This window comes from Amphiprion ocellaris, chromosome 5, assembly GCF_022539595.1.
Source record: "Amphiprion ocellaris isolate individual 3 ecotype Okinawa chromosome 5, ASM2253959v1, whole genome shotgun sequence".
In the NCBI taxonomy this organism is placed as follows: domain Eukaryota; kingdom Metazoa; phylum Chordata; class Actinopteri; family Pomacentridae; genus Amphiprion; species Amphiprion ocellaris.
Window position 1 is genome coordinate 11,233,752 of NC_072770.1, and position 21,138 is coordinate 11,254,889.

The 21,138-nt window shown below is 38.0% G+C and overlaps 1 protein-coding gene and 1 long non-coding RNA gene across 2 annotated transcripts in view; both read right to left on the bottom strand.

Moving 5' to 3' along the window:
• The window catches only part of asip1 (agouti signaling protein 1), a 30,529-nt gene extending 21,343 nt beyond the window's left edge, over positions 1-9,186 (bottom strand). Inside the window, exon 1 of the mRNA XM_023286976.3 lies at positions 8,846-9,186. The gene's annotated coding sequence lies outside the window, so the exon portion shown is untranslated. The remainder of the gene's footprint in view (positions 1-8,845) is intronic.
• Positions 9,187-16,039: 6,853 nt separating this feature from the next.
• LOC111579631 (uncharacterized) overlaps positions 16,040-21,138 on the bottom strand; it is a 29,509-nt gene continuing 24,410 nt past the window's right edge. The window contains exons 6-7 of the long non-coding RNA XR_008601575.1: positions 18,343-18,479; positions 16,040-17,326 (exon numbers count right to left, since the gene is read on the bottom strand). This is a non-coding gene — a long non-coding RNA (uncharacterized LOC111579631). The remainder of the gene's footprint in view (positions 17,327-18,342; positions 18,480-21,138) is intronic.

Consider the following 21,138-nt stretch of genomic DNA (forward strand, 5'->3'; position numbering starts at 1 on the left):
AAATCTATAATTTGTAAAGTAACAATTTCAACACATGGAGATCCATTTCCACACAGAGCAGGCTAAGATACATGACAAACCTGGAAGGATTATTGGATGGATGATGTGAACTGTTTTGTACCTGTAACAGATTCATAACAAATACTGGCATTAATGTAGTTAAAAGCCGAGAATGCATTTTAATTTGTCTGATCTGTGACGTACAGACACACAAAAGCTTTATCACGCAGAAAAAAATGGGTTTAAAATACACTGTGCCCTAAAAAGACAGTATTTAAATTTACTTTAAAAAAAAAAACACACTTCATTTGACTTTTACTTGAATAAAACTGTGGCAACAAAGCAACAACTGATTAAACCTGACAACTTAGATGAGTTTTTCTGTGTTTTATTAAATACTTTTTAATACCCTTGCTTCCTCTTTTAACACTTTCAGTTTGAGTTGCTCGATTGAACAAAGTGTCATTGCCCACTAAAACGTCAACGATTTATTATTTTTGTCTCTATGCAGCGTGAGGTAAAGACTCCAACTCCTCTGTGTGTTTTTCAGGTTTTAAAATGCAATGAATCTGTTTTTATTGCCTTACCAAATTGAAACTCATTGTTTATGTCTATCAGGAAAATAATGCAAAAAAAACTAGCAGTCAAATAAAGCAGAAGTGGAGCATGGATGAGGGAAGAAACCATTAAATCGTGGATCCAAACCATTTTGTTTGGAACTGGGAACAGCAACTTCAGCCTCCAGCTGAGTTTGACAAATTCCTTTCTAATTAGCCAAGTTCAGCCACCATTATTTATGCAACAACTTCATTTATCTACTAAAACACATTTTGGCTCAACATCTGCTGTTTTAAATCTAACAATCTAACAAATTTAAAGTTTAAATGTTAGACTCCAGATTGTATAATATTATTACGAGGAAAACGTGATTTCATTTGCAGAAGATTATATGGGAGTCATTTTCATTTGTGCTTAATCAACATTAATTTCAGTACGTTGTGAAAAATATTTCATATTTTCAATCCTCAAATGCGATTTTTTAACTTCATATGCAACATTTCATTTTTATGAGCAGAATTTTGATTACATGTTCAATATTTCACTTTCATTCACGACATTGCCAGTGCAATATTTCATTGACATCTTATTTTCTAAGATGCAATATTTTATTTTTACCTCATTTTCCGGTGGAATATTTCATTATCATGTGTGATATTGCTTATTACCTGCCACCATTACCTTTAACTGTGTGTTCACTGTTGTATTTTAGCCTTATCTCTGCTTATTTTATTTCAGTAACGTATCATACGTTTTTTCGTACGATTTTCCTTCTGCATGAATACATTTTTATCTTATTATATATGAAGTGTCAATTTTATCAAAAGCTGTCATTTTTTTTTAAATTTACCAATTTTCCAATCTGTCAGCGGGTAGAATTAATTATCTTCAGCCCTATTCAGACAGAACTTTAGTCACATGTAGTAACTGCAGACAGAATCTCATGCTGCCACATCTGTAATTTGTAAAGTAAAAAAAAGTCCTCCAGAAATTCCACTACACGGAGACCCTTTTCCAGACAAATGCTTCAAACGAACGAAATCTCAAAGGATTATAAGAGGAATTGCAGGCTGTGGTAAGGAAATGTCTTCTTTTGTTTCAGCAGACTAGAGAGCTGTCATGTGGCATCTGTATAATGTCAAATCTGCAAATAACACCAGTGAATCTGTCAGGCTTCCCTCATCCCATGCGAATAGTGATAAAATTATGCGACCAAAGCTGCTAAAATGTCTTTTTACTGTTCTTGCTCCTTCACACATCACTGGAATTAAATAGAAATGTCAGCCTCAGAGTTTCTTCACTGTAGCTGTCAGCGCTATTTGATTCTCCAAACACACATTTTGGCCAAATATTAATTTTTAACAACTTACAACCTTGCAGCCTCAAAGAGGTATTTAGCTTGTTTATATCCTGAGACTTTAGGTGGATTCCAACAATGATCCTGTTTCAAAGCCAATAAACCCCAACAAGACCCTTTCGTTTCAAGTGCTGGAATTTTCACCAAAATACGACCAGATACAGGAACTTTATGGGCTTTTTTTTTTTTTTTTTTTTTAACGAGAGCTGCAGACACCCTGGAAACATGATGACGTGTGAAGAAAATAGCCGTAGAACTGAAACAATGTGCTGCAGAGGTGGTGGGAATTGTCCAATAAAATCCGTTGACTTTACACAGAAACATGTCATCCTTTTCGAATAAACCTGCTCAGATGAGTTTTAGGTTTTTTTGAGAGATACGAGGTTCTGGTACAATTGTTCAGGACACTCATCGATTGACCAAAATAGTACTTCACAGCTGTCTTTTTTCCCCCTTTTTTGGACTTGAAAAGTGTATTTTTACTCCGCCAAGGAACATGGCAGAGGTTATTTGACGATTGGCGTTGGTCCGTCTGTCCATTTGTCTCTCTGTTTGCAACATTACTCAAAAATGGACTAACGGATTTGGAGGAAATTTTCAGGGAAGGTCAGAAATGACACAAGGACCAACTGGTGTTGGCAGTGATGCGGCTTATAGTCTGTATCCTTGCGAGCTACATGGTGTCACTTAAACTATGACAACAAATGAACCCTACGTCAGCTGTCTGTTGACGATCACATGATTACGATCCTACTACAAATCCACCATTGCGGACTTATTGCAACTTCTCCATCGGAAATGATACAAGGAACAATTGATTAAATTGTGGGGGTGTTTCTGAGTCCCATCAATTCCAACCACCTGCTACATATTTAGGTCACATGATTCAGTATCCGTACATAACGTACACATGCGTAACACACGCCCTTGCTCAGCTAAGGTCATTTTGTTTTTGGGTACATCTATATTAAACGGCCACATTCTATGTTGCCATGATTTCTGATCATCAATACCTAATAAACAAATGTCGCATTCAAAAAAAAAAAGTGCTGCATTTCTGACAATGCCATATGAGGGAATGAACAACCTCGGCGGAGTACTGTGCTTTCTGAATGCTTTTCTAGTTGAATATTTTCTAGTTTTAAACTCTTCTGAGAATAGTGTTAACGTTATATTCTTCCGTGTTAATAATTGTTCATCATAGATTGTAGTTCTAATTGTGCAATCAGTCTTAAACATATTGGGTAAAGAAACTCCAAAATTCAATTACTGTCCTTTTCCTCTGTTTCCGTTGTTCAGATTATACAGCTGCGACACACTCTAAATGTTGCTGGAGATGGTTCATCATCTGCTCTCTTTGAAGAGCTGCTTCAAGTGGCTCAAATGAGAAACACATTTAGTGAGATTTTCAAACTGTTTTAAAGGTGACCTGGTTGGTTTTAAAGTTTTTCCTCTCTTTGTACTTTGTGTTGTGAACATAGTTTGCTGGGCTCTACTGGTACCTCCAGGTTGGATTTATTTCGCTCTTTATGGTGGTTTTTTTTTGCCACTTTAATCTTTACAACTTTACAAAAACAGGTTTTGTTGTGTCCAAATACTGTTCAAAAGCTTGGGGTCGCCCAGACAATTTCATGTTCTCCATGAAGAGTCACACTTTTATCCATGTGCTAACATAATTGCACAAGGGTTTTCTAGTTACCTATGTAGATATTCCATTTAAAATCAACTGTTTCCAGCTAGAATAGTTATTTACCACATTAACAACATCTAGACTGTATTTCTGATCCATTTAATGTCATCTTCATTGAAAAAAGCAGCTTTTCTTTCAAAAATAAGGACATTTCTAAGTGACCCCAAACTTTTGAACGGTAGTGTATGTAAAAGATTTGAGTTCAAAATGAATGAATCAGTTTACAGATCACATGATTGCTTCATGAAGTGTACTTATTGTTCTGGTGTAATAATTGAAAATCGTATGTTCCGTGTCCCTGTATTCTGCATTTTTATCTATATCTATCCATTTTTGTCACACACACACACACACACACACACACACACACACACACACACACACACACACACACACACACACAGACACACACACACACACACACAGAGTCAAAAGTTGACACCTTCTCATTCAATGCTTTTTATTCGTTTGTATTATTTTCTACACTGTAGATTAATATATGAAAATTAATGTTTTTTTTGTTTACAACATGATTCCATATGTGTTCTTTTAAAGTTTTAATGTATTCAGTATTACTCTACAATTTATAAAATAATTAAATAAAAACCTTTGAAAGAGAAGGTGTGTCCAAAATTTTGACTGGTAGTGTATATCCATTTACACCATAATATACAGTGGTTCCTCACTATATCACGGTTCACTTCTCGTGGTCTCACTGTATCGCGGATTTTTGGATTGGGTTTGGTTCCGTGGATGCTTCGCTATATTGCGGAAAATTGCAGTACATATATCTTTTCTGTAGTTTTTATTGTGGCGAGTTGCATTGAAAACAATCAATGAAAAACGCATACCTGCTTCTTATATACTATATAACTGTCAGATGCTTTTATTTGGACACACACAACAATATAAATGTAGCAGGAAGTCATCAAACTCACTACACTTCACAGTCACAGTCCTGACAACATGGCACTTAAGCAAACTAATTAGGCTGACTAAACCACAAAAACACAATAAAACGTAAATACTACTAACACTGGAACACTAACATAAACCACAATAATGACATTTAAACTCCCACCACACCGAATTCCCATGGTGCATTGCAGCACAACAGTTCAGTCATAGCGACCAGCGTACAGCGCTGGGCTCTGATTGGCTCAGAGACCGTAACATCAGTCTCCTCCGTCTCCCCTGAGTATAGTGCATATGGTATAGCAACATTCAGTATCCGGTCTGTCCGTCTCACACACACGTCTGATCGCTGCATAGTGTTGCTCTGCGGTGATGTGAGGTGTGTGGGGAGGATTTATAAAGCCTTAAAATATATATCAACAAGAAAAACACTCAGAGAGCGCAATACTCCGCCAAGACTGTTCATTCTCTGACCTTGTGCTGAACACAGGTGTGTGTTATGCATGTGTGCGTGAATCGCCTGACCTAAATATGTAGCCGGCGGCGACAATTGATGGGACTCAGAAACACCCCCACAATTTAATCAATCAATTGTTCCTTGTATCAATTCCGATAAGTCGGGACCGGTGGATTTGTAGTAGGATCATGTGATTGTCAGCAGGGAGCTGATGCAACGTTCACTTGTTGTCATGGTTACAGTGATGAGGTGCCGGCCGCTATATCTTGGAATGAGAAATCTTAACAAATCCTTGGATCCAGACAATACGTCGCATCACTGCTAAAATCTAATCACTTGGTCCTTGTGTCATTTCTGACCTTCCCTGGAAATTTCATCCAAATCCATTAGTCTGTTTTTGAGTAATGTTGCACAGGACAGGCAGATAGCTGATCGTCACATAACTCCGTTTGTGGTACAGCGGGTGAGCTGGTAAGAGCATGGTCCGTGTTTGTTGTGCTGCGCAGTGCATAAAACCTGCAGAAAACTCTCCTTTCATGCTGGGGATGTTTAGCATGGAAGACAGCAAAAGATATAAGCATAAAAACGCAAAATAATTGTACCCGGCCTGACCTACAGCCCTGGAGACATCTGGGTCGACCAATATTTAAGGGTTACAATATGGTCGCTACTTCGTGGATTTTTGTCTATCGCGGCAGGGTCTGGAACCCCCGCAATGGACGAGGGAACACTGTACAGCATATCAGCTGTTTCTAAAATCCATCCAGAGATGAATCTTTAATTTAAAATCTAAAAAGTAATATTTGCGCACAATTAAAAAATTATCTTCAACCAACAAGCCACATTTAAACTGGTAGAATTTGTTTTTCCTCTAAAATCAAAGGTATTTTTGCTGATTGGCAGCATAAACACAAGTCTTTAATCTGATCAATTATAAAAATCAAGTTGCTCAAATAAGTATTTCTACTTTATTAAAACTAAATATTAAGTGGGATGTACTTAATTATTATGAACAAAAGATTTTGAATTGCTAAATAAATAAAAAAAAGTTACTCTCGTGTTCAGTAAATCAGGGAGGACTTCCTCAATAATCAAGTCAATTTCATTTTAACTTTAAATGACACCAAATGTTAAGTTGATGTAATTACCACCATTATTATGTCCATTAAACCCACTAAAACAAAGCTTGCATCTTAAACAGTTTGTCTAAATCAGACTTTTTAGAGTGTACTTTCCCATAAACACCAAAGTATTGTACATGTTTTAGGTGACGCTGAACATTTTACAGCTACATGTCACATAAGCAGAATAATGATTCCTCATGGCAGAAACTCTCAGATTTTCTTCGTTATTCACCAAGAAATTGCATGTGAAGAGAAAAACCCCAGATACTACTCCTGTGTGGTTAAAACATCTGGAAGTAGTTCCACAGGGAGCCAGAAGTTAGTCTAATTAAGAGCATTTTTGGGAAGGCTAATAGCATTTCCTCATCATTTAAATAGGTTTATATGTTGCAGGTTCTTTAAATAAACACACAGGAAAACAAAATCCCTAAATCCCTGGAATAACGAGGATTTGATGAAATAATGATTCATGTGGTTTATTTTGATACTTTCCATTTGATTTGAAGAATTTAAACGTCTAGTAAATGAGAAACCTGTTTTTTGTGATAGTGTCTCAATCCTGCAGGTAAACTAAAGGAGAAAGTTACTCTGTCGGCCTTATACACAGATAACTGGGTTTCTAAATGCCTTTAACATGCCGATACACACTCACTTCAAACAGCAGAAAATATGGCTGCGAGGTCAAAGCTGCGGGAGCAAAAAACGGGTAACTATACACACATTAGTCTGTCCTGGAAACCATTACTTTAAAAAAGGATCTGTGACTTGCTGGTTTCTGAAGAGAAATCTCAAAAGCAATAAACACCTTCATCATAACAGGCCTGTTTGCACTTTATAAAATGGTTCATAGTTGATTTATTCTGTCTACACTTTTTCCTAAATTCAAAATAAGAACCACTTTTTTTTTTTTTTTTTTTAGCCTTTCTTGCGCCATACACTGTTTCTGTCCAGATAGAAAATCGCTCCACTGTTGGAAGCGTTTGCCAAATACAGAACGAAACTTTTGCTGTTACATTAAAATAACCAAAAAATAAATAAAAAAGTTTTAGGATGATAAGCTCGAACACGTGTTTTCCACTGAAAGACCGAATTTTGTGTATTTTCTGCAGCAGAATGAAGGAGAGGACTCGTTAAATGAGTGATAAGTGAAATTTTAAATGAAAGGCCACAGCAAGTTCACATCTGTTCAGCTGCACTTTTTCAATCAAAATGTGCGACTAACAGAAAATGTGTGTGTTAATGTGCTAATAGCTGGTTAGTGTCCAGATGATACTGTAAAATTTCAGGAAATGGCAGGAAAGGTTTTAAATTCAATCAAATATAAAGCTGCTCAGCAAAATTCAGCCGTTTACCCACAATCTCTCCTGACAGCAAGCGTCACATAACAAAGGATAGTCAGTTTTCACAGCGTTTGTGGTGTTAATATTCAGCAAGCTACAGCAAATAATGTTTAATTTTATCATTATTAAGCATTAAACACAGAGTTTATGGTTTATAATCCGCTATAATGCAGACGTTTTACAGCTAAGTCCTCTTGTCGTTTTCTCACATAATTAGAAACTGTTTGAGAGCCTCACTAGCATGAACATTTAAGGATTTCACATGCAAACATTTTGTAGTAACAACCAAGCAAATCATTTTATTCTCGCTTATTTCAAGTTCTGAAAAAAGATAGAAAAGGATCTTTGGAGAATCTTTGTGCAGCACTTTTAATAACGCAACAAATCTATAATATTTTTATTTTATTGGAATGAAGCGTAATATGTTTTGTTTTTCACTGAATTTCTGTTAAACTTCAGTTATGAAAAAGTTCTTTTATGACCTATAACATCTAAAAAAAAGCATTTTGACAGCTTTTATCATGGTAAATGTGTATGCAGAGCTACAAGAAGACTGTTCGTATTCTAACACAGACTAAAAGTCACTGCAGATGTTCCATTGTGCTGCAGTGGGTGTAGATGGCACAGTCTATATGATTCCTGTGCAGGTTTTCATCTCTATACAGAAATCTGCTTTTTATACCATGATAACAACAAGCTTTTCTCATTTAAGTTCCCCTAAAATGGCCTGCGATGAATACAAAAATGTTGCTTCTTTTGTTTTCCCCATTTTTTAATTCATTTTCAGGCTGGAAACCTCCAAATGTCCAACAAATAACGGATCAAGGTGGTACAGTTGACAAGATGGAACCCCGGAGCGCTTTGAACAGAACTGGGTGAAACTCTGTGTTTTCTACGATTATCACTGCACGTCTTGCAGTAAAGATGTGAATTTACAGTGAAATGACGTGCAAGCAGCTGCGGTGCTCAGCGATCATTTTTAACCCAATTGTTCTGGTTCACGTCAAGACGCTCAAAAGTCACATCTAGCAACATTTCCAAACACTGAACAGGACTGATAAACTATCAGTCGTTTTTCATCACTGGGCCCAGATTTTAATCGTAACTGTAAAATGAACTGTACCTGCAGCGCTTCACCGACCAAACTCTTGTATAACGGATGCTACACAGAGAAACTTTTGAGGAGCTTTTTTCAAGCCCACAAACGCCGACTGAGACTTCATTAGGCATTTTCAAAAGGCATTCAATGCCGAGGCGATGCGGTGATGCAGCGAAGCAGTGCGTTCCAAAAATTTCTCACACATACTTGAGGTCTCAGACGCCGTTTTTCCTTTAGAGTCTTAAACGATTTCCTGGAACTGTTTAAATGGCACAAGATGGGATCAAAAAGTCCATTTGTCTTACCTGTAGGTTAACCAGCTGTTTGTTCGTACGTCAGTCTCTGAGATTTCTCACGTTCCTGTAGCGTTTCACTCTCCGCTCCTCGTCTTGCCCCCCTTTATTCTAAAAATGTTTGCGTTTTTAATTACTCTGCTTCTTTGGTTCACAAGTCACCCCTCTGCTTTTCTCTCCTCACTTCACTTCTGACTTTTCCCCCCTTAAAGTATCTCCTTTTTGATTTTGCTTTATCAGACTTTTCTCTCCTGTCAGTGTCTTTGCGCCTCTGCTTCTCTTTCTGTGAAATCTAATTCGATCTTTCTCTCCCCCTTCTTTTATCCCTGCCTGAGTCCTTGTACCTTCCTCTGCTGCTGATAATAAAGACATACTGGGAGATTTGTACTGGAGGCGGGACCAGTGCTGTGTTTTTTGGGGGAGGAGGGGGTTGGAAAGGTCAAATTATAGCAAGAATGGACTGATAAACATGAGGCAGACCCTCCAGTTACAGCTTTTTTCAACTGCTTAAGCACGATTTTGAATAGAGGACCCAGTTTTTCAAAACACTACACACAATTAGCACAACCATACACACAATTAGCAGAACACCTCAGATCCTTTGCCAAATGAAACAGTCTTGTAAAAACTATACACTACTTAATCAAAATTATATTTGTTACCATATGAAAACACACACGTTTCATGTGACTTAATTCTGTCTGAACCAGTTACACACTGCTGTACTTAATCTAAAACACTTTTAGCAATTCTACTTCTCAGTGATTTGAGTAATGTAAGTGAAGTACACAGAGAAAGTGCAAATGGGCAACACAGAAAATTCACCAAATACAACACAAGACCAATGCTGCAGAATGATAAAAATATAATTTATTTCTCTCTATATACCAAAATCAGTCAAAATTTCAACAAAAGATGTCCATGCTACAACAGTAGTGTGCACAACAGTAAAAAATAAAATTACACACACAAACAAAAAAATGTACTATAAAAAAATATGGGGGGAAAAAACTGACAAAAAAAGGAAAGAAAATCCAGCAGGGAAAATATTAGAGATGATCTCTTCGACGAGCTGAATCAGGCCAGAGATTTTTATCGACATCACAGGCGATATCTTCATTAGCAAGACAACGAGGGAAGAACAATCGTGCATGTCGATTCCATCCTTGAATGGCTATGATGTCAATTTGGTCACAGGCCTCCTCCATCGCCTGAATGAGGGGCACCTGAGCCTGGGGCTGGAGATCATAAACCTTCCACCACCATGCTGAGGAGAACTCCTTGACTGGATTAAGAAATGAAGAGTATGGTGGAAGGTAGAGCACAGAAAACCGAGGATTGTGCTGAAACCAGTTGTGGACCTGTGCAGAGCGGTGGAATGATACATTGTCCCAGATGACAATGTATAGCATCTGTTGTATTTGGTTCACTGTGAGGATGTTGTGCAGTTGGTCCAGAAATGTCAGAATGTGAGGTGAGATATAAGGGCCCATATTGGCATGACGGAGGAGGACCCCATTCTGTGTAATGGCAGCGCAGAGGGTGATGTTACCCCACGCTGCCCTGGGGCATTGATTATAGCCCTGTGGCCAATGATGTTTCTGCCTCTCCTTCTTGATTTTGTGAGGTTAAACCCTGCCTCATCAATGTAGATAAACTTGTGTGGGATTTCTTCAGCATCCATCTGTAAAACTCTCTGTAATACAGTGAAAGACAAGGCTGTGTAGTTTAGCGTGGATCTAATACACAATAAATTTAGGTTACATGTGCAGTGTGTAACATCCCAGTGCTAGAATTAACAATACATACCTCCACATATGCATGCCGCAGCTGTTTGACCCTTTTCAGATAATAATGCTAATCTGGTCCGGTGTTTTGCTCCTTGAGTGTAAGGTTTTGAAAACTGTGTAATGCTTTTGATTTTAGTGTTTATGCAATCAAAAAAAAACTAAGTGCAGCTGATGGAAGGCATTACCACTGATCCCTGAGCTGTTTTAGAGGCTAATAACCTTGACCTTCCTCTTCCAATCCCTTTCATTTGCTTGTGATGTGCAGTTACTTTGTTCACAGCAGTGATTTCATGCATTTAGCAGAATGCCTTTGTGATCGTACAACATAACCCGGGGCACATTTTGAAGAGAACACACCAAGTCTAAGCAGGTGTATTCACAATGGAACCATGAGTAAATCTGTACTTTGGTTATTGTGCACAATAATCGCCAGCTTATTTTAGCTTGTTAGAATGCTAATCTTTGCAAATTAACACAAAGTTCTGGAAATGTAACTATTTTTTGGTGTAATTAGCTATAAACCAAAATCGCAGGACCATTGCGTGATGAAAAAGCAAAGTTTTTGCAGTTCAGTTTGTCTCACCCAGTGTCATCTAGAAGAGGCTCCAAGACCCTCTACAGGGTAAAGAGGGTACAGCTGATGGACAGATGGATGCACCTTAAAATAGAAGAGAATTCCTATATTGTCATTGCACAGTGTAAAATGAATTTAAGCAGTGATCCTGTCAGTGCAAGTACAGAAGGAGATATAAAATCTAAAACCTATGAAATCTATAAATTTTTTTACCATATTCGGTCTATTAAGAATTATACAAAAACATTCCCACTTAGAAATGTCCTTATTTTTGAAAGAAAAACATTTTTTTCAATGAAGATAACAATAAATGAATCAGAAATACAGTCTAGTCATTGTTAATGTGGTAAATGACTATTCTAGCTGGAAACTGCTGATTTTTAATGGAATATCTCCATAGAGGTACAGAGGAACATTTCCAGCAACCATCACTCCTGTGTTCTAATGGTACATTGTGTTAGCTAATGCTGTTGAAAGACTAATTGATGATTAGAAAACCCTTGTGCAATTATGTTAGCACATGAATAAAAGTGTCAGTTTTCATGGAAAAACCATGAAATTGCCTGGGTACACACAAAAGAAATGGCTCAAAATAGTGCAAAAAAAAAAAATACACACAAGGTGCAGCTGTATGTAAATATGTGGTTTCAAGAAACAAATACAAACACAGGTGTAGGTATTTCCCGAGTCTGTAAATGTAACAGTGAGCAGATTAAACAACTAGGATGTTACTGCGCATATTTATTCGCATGTCGAACTGAAACCAGCATCTTCTCAATCACTTCAATCACAAATGAATCAAATCCCAGGAGGAGAAGCTGAGTGAGCATCGGATGAGCCACAAAGTCAAGTCTGACGAACCGAGAGCTGCAGGAGGCAGAAACCGAGCTCTTGTTGACATATGAGTAAACTACTATTAAAAGTGTAGTGAGCTTTTCTTTCTTCTAGAACAGAATTTGAAAGTTGATTTCAGCCACCAGATTGTCTTTAAAGATTGTGAAAATACAGTCAATGCATACTACTAATTTAGTATTAAACTTTCTGCGTTTTTCAACATGACTGCTTAATTATCATTTAGAGAAACTCATTGTGAATCATTGTAAGTTCATTTAACTTAAAAACATAAGTTTCCCTGCTGCCTTAAAAATGTGAGTTAACAGCACTTTAGTTGATTAATTAGTTCATCATGTACGTTATGAAAGTGTAAAACTAGCTCAGCTAAATTAATTGAACTTAAGAAGACAAATTCAATAAACTTAAGATATTAAGTTGAATCAGCTAGTCACACGTAGTTACAGAGTTGCTTTCCTTTTATATTTTCTGCATTTAACGCATTTCTTCTTCACCTGCTGAAGTCATTTTCTATCAGAGTCAATACAGAGAAAATTCTTTAGGCTGCTCCTGTTTACAGTGATATAATTGGGAACTGAATTCAGTACTAACCTTTGTTAGGTCAGAATTGTTTGGATCATTATGAAAAGAAACAACCGTAACTCAACTTAACAAAGACAAATAACAAGTTTCTATTGTGTCTCTTTTATCCAAACTACAAAAAAGAAGAATATCTGAGGAGTGTTAACTGTCTAACATTGCATAATTTATTTAAGTCTTCATTTAAAGCCAAAATGTCACAAGTTAGTCATAAGAACTCATATTTTCAAGCTGTAAAATGTTCTTAAAGGGAAAATAAAACATTTTATGTTCACTTAACTACAATTTAGCAAAACTCATTTGTTAAACTAGAAAATATGTCATGATTTGACTAAATCTCCTTGGCGATGCTTTACAATGTAGTCCCTTCTATTTATGTGAATGTACAGAGGAAGAACAAACTGGAGCTATAGGTCAGCTGCTACATTTAGCAGGATATAATATCATATAGAAATATATAAAAAGATTATTTGCTTTGAGGGCTGCACAGTGGGTAGGTGGTTAGCACTTTTTCCTTGCACCTAGAAGATTTGTGTCCCGGCCTTCCTGGGATCTTTCTGCATGGAGTTCACATGTTCTCTCTGTGCATGTGGGTTTTCCTCCAACAGTCCAGAAACATGCTGAGGTTAATTGGTGATTCTAAATTGTCCGTAGGTGTGAATGTGAGTGTGATTGTTTGTCTGTATATGCAGCCCTGTGATAGATTGGTGATCTGTACAGGGTGTCACCTGTCTTCACTGTAAGTCAGCTGGGATGGACTCCAGCACCCCACGATCCTAATGTATGGTGTATAGATGATGGATGGATGGATGGATCAGTTCATTATGTCTCGCTGGAGTCATCTAGAGGGAAGTAATCTCAGTTGTGATGAGCTGGTTGTTTGTTTGTACAATGTGAGGTAATAGGAGTTTACTCTGTGGTTGTTTTCAGTGATCAATCTTCTTCCTGTGCTTTGGCTGATTGAAAAGTTCATAAAGTTGGGTAGTCTTGTGTGTAGATAATAATGCCGGAGTCTCACGCTGCCGCTTGTCTTTTTATTAATCGAGTGTTAATGATGCTGTACGAGCCATGTGTAGACTACTGTTTATAAAAATTAACACAAAAATGACTCTTTACAACTTTAAGCCTCACCAAGTGGTTAGAATGTTTTTAAATTTAGTACCTCTGTCACGTAGGAGACGTTTGAGTCCCGTTTCTCTCTTCCTGGCATCACTCCACTTGTTTCTTTTCTCTTTTTTCTTCACCGGAGAGACTCACATGTTGGAAATCTTTCCTTCGGGCTTTCCCTAGTCATTATACTGGCATCTCAGAATGAATGTAGTACTGATGTATTGATGGTAAAACTCTACATGCTGCGCCTTTTTAATCATAGGTCAAATGTTTACCATATAAATAGAGCATTCCTCCTGGACTTGTGTATGAATCTCTTGTTCAGATGAAGTAGCAGATCGAAGCGATCATCACTTGGTTGTGCTTTCCAGCAAAATACTCCTCAAAATGAACTCCTCTCTTACTCCTGCACATCTGTATTTCACCGTGACACAGACAAATGGGACAATTGGGGACAGTAGGAAAAAGTACTCCAAGTCCTCTCGCCTGCTCACAGAAAAGGATCCATCAGGCGCCCGCCAACCCCTCGGTCCGTGCCTCTGCCTTGTCTGCAAATCGCTTAAATCCCAATCCCAGTTCCACCCACACATCTATCCTCACTATATTGCTGCTTTCTCTCATGACTGAATGGCACATCTTGGGCACAAGAACCCTGTAATCCTTCTACAGGAGGAGCTGGAAGATAAGCCGAGGCGAACAGGTGCTATACTGGTCGCCGGGCAGAAGGTTAATCTAGACCTGCCAGATGAGTCAATTTCTTGAGATAAATATGGTGTCATTTAGATTCTGTCCATGTGGCATGTGTCCTGTGTTCCGTGTCTGTAGGAAATTAACCCAAACATCTCATATATTACTAAAACAGCTACAAAGTGAGTCTGTTAGGTTGCAAAGTGACATAAATGTGCTGGTGACTTTGGACTTGCACTTATGACAAATCAAGAGTTTAAAGACTGTGCTGCAACACAATCAGCCAAGTGGATTTTATAGTATTTAGACTCTCACTTAGAGTGTTTGGAAGAAATGTGAAAAAAATACAATGTTTTAGCACTGAAGAGTTAACCCCTTAATGCCTATTGTCGTGAATTTGCAACATACCACTTTCATTCAGACTGCAGCTGAGATAGCGTATCCATTCCCTTAATGCTGGTTTGTGCATATTAATACATACCTCAGAACCTTTTGCAAGCACTGGTTTCTTGTAGGACCAATCGGAGTGGGACCTAATTATTATGTATCTGTTATTATTATTATGTATCTCTTTTATGTGTACTAGACAAATTAACAATCTCCACTTATTTTACCGTCAGCTGGAAAGCAAAAACATGCAAAAGTTTTTTTAAAAATGTAATTATAAATAAGGCGTTAAGTATTAATGTGTCTTATTTTCAACAAATCCCACAAAAAGAACATACTGCTTCTTAGACCTCCATGCACCCTGATGCTGAACACAATGACTGGCTCTTTCATTATAATGCACAGTTGCACTGTTGTTTACTTTTGAGGAAACTCCACATACGCTGCCCCGCTGCTGTACTCACTAATGCAACACTTTGCAGGTGAAAACAGCCCCCAAGACATTCACCGTTTATTGTTGCTTGAGTAATGTTTGCTATTAACTGCAGTGTCCAGCTGCTTTGGTTGGTTACTCAGATTTTCTAAAAAAAAGTCATATTGTGTTATGTCGTACTTTGAGTCAGAAGGAATAAGTGCATTATTAGAAACTGGGTGACAGGAAGAATAATACAGAATAATGCCAGCTTAAGTGTTTTCTCTGCCCTTAGATGTTTTATATTTGCATGCTGTAGATGTTGCATTTACAATAGCCGAAGGTTCGAAGGCTTCTTGAACCTTGAGTATTTGTGAAGTCTGCTTCAGGCCTATTTCTGTATCTATGAATCAGACACTGTCATGTGCAATTAATTATCACATTATGCATTCTCTTAACACTGTGTATCAATGCTTCTTCATCGGGGCAGTTTGAAAAACATTTGTTAACATGGCTTTGATTGGGTGGACTACAGATGTGATATCTCACCCTAAGGTTTCCGTGACGTCAGTGTCTACCTCCAGCTGTTTTGTATCGTTTCCATCTGTGAATCACAGTAGACGATCGTTGATCATTTTTCACACGTTGTTAACTTTCGTATGTGTGAGATGCCGTGCTAAGGTTTCAACACTGTAAACAGCAGCAAGTATGTCTTGTCATAAGTGGAGCAGTGAGAGAGAGGAACTGGCAGTCGCTCTCCTGTTCTCTCACTGATCAAGGACTAAAGGGTGATAAGAAGGAAGCACACATTTCATGATGCAGTTTCTTTAATTAGTCGCCAGAGTCTTGAGAAAACAAAAAAGAAAAAAAGAAGAAGAAGCAGGGAGAGGAAAGGAGGTAGAGATGGAAGGAGATGAGGTTGTTAATTCCACTGCTGTCTGCTTGCATTTGAGTACTCATTAATCTGAGACAGGGCACACCCTGTTGTCTTGCTGAGCATCTTTTATAAAAGCCAGCATTAGCACTTCTGCTGCATTGAGAAATTGTCAGTGATGTTTCACAGGAGAGATGTGCTGAAAGTGAGAGAGAGGGAGACGGATGCCGCCAGCATACTGAGCCTCTCTGCTCACGGCCTCCCAGCCAGCCAGTGAATCCATAACACTTTTCCACACAAGCGGAGCTCCTGGACTGTGACCTTCAAAGTTTACCACGAATACCAATCAACTGTGACCACTTCAACATTAAATGTATCGTATTACAGTTAATTGAGTTATTGTTGGCAAAGATGAACGAGCTCGCTCCATTTGTTTCACCATTAGCGCTGATGTGATATCAGGAACGATTTACAGATAGTTTCTTTTCCCTCAATGAGAGTAATGTAATCTATGTTTACAGAATACATCTCCGTGCACTAAAAATATCCATTGTAATTAGAAACCAGGCGATTAATTAAATGCACAATAAGTCAATGGAAATCGAACAAAGGGTTATGTTTGTGTCATTAACTCAGTGCAATTGGCAATTCGTATGCGCTGTGTTGAGCTCGTGAACATGGTCTACGCATGCACGCCTAGTCATTACCTCGGCCACTCAATTCACACAGCAAGAAATCTCAGCAAAGGTGAACGAGAGGCTCAACCTTTCTAACCATCAATCATCACGGCTGCTCGAGGAACGCTGGAAATGTGGTGTCTTTATACATGTATGTGTGCGTTTGCATTGGTGTGGGGAGAGTTTCTCCTCTCCCAATCCTCTCTCTCCTCTCCACCCGAGGCATTGGCACCTCCTCTTCTCCTGGAGCCTTGTCAATAACACCTCTGCCACCTCCGTTCTGCCCAGAGGAGAGCACCACTCAGCTGGGTCCAGGGTGCAGTCAGACCCCCCTCTCCCACTGCCATTAATCCACTCCTTTGCCAGACAGAATCCATCTCCCCTTGGCACCTGTTTGACGGAGGGTAAAAACAGGGATGAAATAGCAGGGCGCGGATCAATCCCTTCGATCCCAGCCTCCATCCCAGCAGTCATTCATCAGCCAGTGGTTGTTGTTGTTGTTGATGTTGGTGTTGGTGTTGTTTGGCCTGACACTGCCCCATGTGCAGTCCCTGAAAATGGAGCAGCATGAATTATTGTTAACAGAGGGATACATCAAAGCATGACATTATATGGACAGCTTTTTAATAGATAAGCAAAAATAAATCAGTGGTATTAATTAAGTTGTCTAATGCGATTTTTCCTCACTCTGACATTTAGAGCAAAAACAAATAGTTAATTGATTATCAATAAGTCAGCAAACAAAATTTAATGGCGAAATGATTTTAGTCATTTTTCATCCACAAATCGTAAATATTCTCCGGTTTCCTATTAAATGTATTAAATATTTCCAGTTGTTTATCTTCGGTTTTGACTGTTAGTCCAACAAAACATGCAGTTTTAGGAAGTGTATTGTAATCTGACAATGTGTAATTTGCACATTTAACTATTTCCTGACATTTAAGTTAAAAAATCACACATCAATCTATTAATTGCACGTCATGTGACAAATTTTACAAAGATAAATTGAGATAAAAATAGTCTCACAAAAACAACAGCTACAAATTTTCCAAGATTAGTTTATTAGTTGAGGAGTATAGTGTCTGAAATAAATTAATCAGATGATTATTTGTTTTTTTCTACTGACATAATATAATTCGTGTTTAAACTTCTTAGAATTCCCAAAACACTACTAGTCAAAAGTTTGGACACATCTTCTCATTCAATACTTTTTATTTATTTGTATTATTTTCTACATTGTAGATTAATACTGAAGATTAGCACTTTTTTGTTTACAACATAATTCCATATGGATTCTTTTACAGTTTTGATATCTTCAGTATTAATCTGCAATGTATAAACTAATGAAATAAAAACCCATTGAATCAGAAGGTGTGTCCAAACTTTTGGCTGGTAGAGTATGTCTGTTTAACTTTCCAAGGTTGTCAGGCAAAGATTTGAATTGCCCAAAGAGAAACTCTGGCCTTCAATTAGAGGTGATGTGAGTTCCACTGTATGTATTTTTTTCAGGTACCTGTATGCCCTAATGCCCCTGCCACTATGGCCCTTGCTTGTAATGATACAGTACCTGATGCAGTGCAGCTACTGCTGACAAGTTGGGACCTTGGCTTTGATGTTTGTCCTTTGTTTGTCCCTGGTAACACACTGCAGGTTTACAGTGACTGGTGAAGGGTAAGGCAGCGGCTCGCCTCTAACACCACTTCACTGTGGAAGTGGGAAGAAAAAAAAAGCCGTAAAAGTGGTCTGACATGTGTGTGATTGCATATGATGTAAATACATATGTACGTGACAATGTGTGCACATATAAAGATCATACACAAAAACACTTGCAGGAATAACAACACATTTTTGACGTGTGGATAAAAGCACATTTGCTGTGTTGCTGAATAAATTGGTGCTGGAATCACAAATGAGCCTTGAGTGCAGGAAAACAAATTGGTCATCAAACGAAAAGGTTTTAAAAAGATGAACTCCGATTAAAATAATTTCATAAACACAACAGCTTACAAAGTCCAAGTGTCTGACAGAGTGGGAGGTTAATCCTTTGTGGTTTGTAAATAGTGTTTTGGATTACTGATTTATAAACAAGACATTTCAGTGCTCCCTTGCTGCCGGCGGTGACATGCTTCTCACATCTTATGACGATGGATGACACGAGCACACACACTAGCCAAACAAAAGAAGGAGCAAACAGAAAAAAAACAGAAAAAGAATGGAAGATTAAGTCTGATTTAAAGCCTTGTATTGCACTCTTTAGAGTAATGGCTGTACTGCCTATTGCACACATTGCAACACAGAGCCACGAACATCTTAATGATCCCAAGGACCGTTCGGTCACCACACAAGAAGAATCAGTCCTGATGCACATCATCAAAAAGTCAGAAGAAACAGCTACAGCCAAAGCTGGTCCACATATGGTCCTGGGTGACCAAAAATGCTGTGAACCTAAGATAGCAGCCTTTTGTTGGAGGGATGAAAGGACGCATTCAAAATGTACAAAAACCGCAGCTTGCAAGTCAGTTCTGGCACTTTTATAGAAGAGTTAATGAAAGGCATCAATTTGCCCTTTATTCTGCGCCCTGATGGATCCATGAGCATGGTGAAGAAGCTGCTGTTTGTGTAGAGATACACACTGGTCCAAACGCCTGGCACGTGTTCACAACGGAAATCTCACAAATTGTTTTTTAGCTGGAGATTTAATTTTGCAGCCATTTTAAACTGCAGCAGTTTTGATATTGGCATGTATTCAAATGACTGAGGCAAGTGAAACAGTCACAGTGCTCAACCCACTGAGAACCATTCTGCAACTTTGTTCAGGGTTTATCTTGCTTGTGGATTTGGTGATGGTTGTATACCCATTTGGTCTGTTGCTGTTTTTTTCCAGAGAGAGACAGAAGTAAAAAGGGAGAGAAAGAACCGAACATTTCTGTTTGGCACATGGTGTTTGACATACTCACATATTCATACAGTCTGTATTCTCTAGTCTAAGTGTAACAAGGACTTTGAATTTATGAATATTACACATCCTGATCATACGAAAGCGTGTTTCCGTTTGGGTACTTTAAAGGCCCAATATAATAAAAACTGGTTTTATTGTGTTTGTTATAAACCTAGAGGTGTAAAATATATTCCTCAAGCCCCTCCTCAACTAGTTAGCCTCACAGCTTTACAGGTAAGTAAGAATTTGACCCAGGTGCAAGCATGAATGATGTAGATGTTTGTCATCTCATCTCAATGGGTGAGATTGAAAGCAAGTGTATTCCTCAGAATGTCAAACTGTTCCAGCATTTTGGTTAATAAACCCTTGAGTCCATTCTTCTGCAACTATTATTGTGTCACTTTAAAACATAAGGTATTTAGACGGACGGACGGACGGACGGACAGACAGATAGATAGATACTTTATTAATCCCGAGGGAAATTCAAGTGTTCAGCAGCGTACATACAATATAAAATAACAAAAAGGCAGGTTAGTAACATTAATATTAAAGATTAGAATATACTCAGCAACAAATTCAATTAAACCTAGTCCTAAAGATATAGTACATGCATTGTTTGTGCATTAGTTACATCCTGTTCCCTCTCAATTACATTTCCAGTAGCAGAACTGCTTTTGATAAGCCACCTTGAAACATGAAGCATTACCTCATGGGTAACTGTCCTCCCGATTGAGCAAGAATGGGCAATGTGTGCTTGAATGAAAAAAACATTCATTTCCATTTTCAAGCGTTTTTTTTCTGCTTCTTGTTTTGCTTTTGCTTCAAACTACTTCCTGTCATTCGCTGTTCATTACTTGTGCAATCCACTGTTGAAGATATAGACAAGGTACTCTCACTGGCTGCATGCTGCCTTTGAATAAACGACTGGGGCTGATTTGCCATCTGGAATATGAGGAAGGGTAACTCAGTTGAAGTGGTAGAGTGGGTCAGACATTTATTTTAGGGTTGGTAGTACTGTCCACATTTCTAAGCGGAATTAAACAACATACAAAAGCAAAAACACCAACCATGGCCTAATGAAAGAAAGGGATAGGACAAGTTTTTACTGTGAGTACTCGTCATAGTTTAGACATACTAAACAATGACATATTTGGTGATATATTGGACATATATACTAAACTATGACATTTGTTACACATTTTGGACGACAAACTATGACATGTTTCCCACATTTTGGACGACATGCTAAACTATGACGTTTTGGTAACATTTTGGACGACATACTAAACCATGACGTTTTTGTCACATTTTGGACAACATACCAAACTATGACAGTTTTCCCATATTTTGTACGACATAATAAACTATGACATTGTGGTCTCATCTTGGACGACATACTAAACTATGACAATTCTGTCACATTTT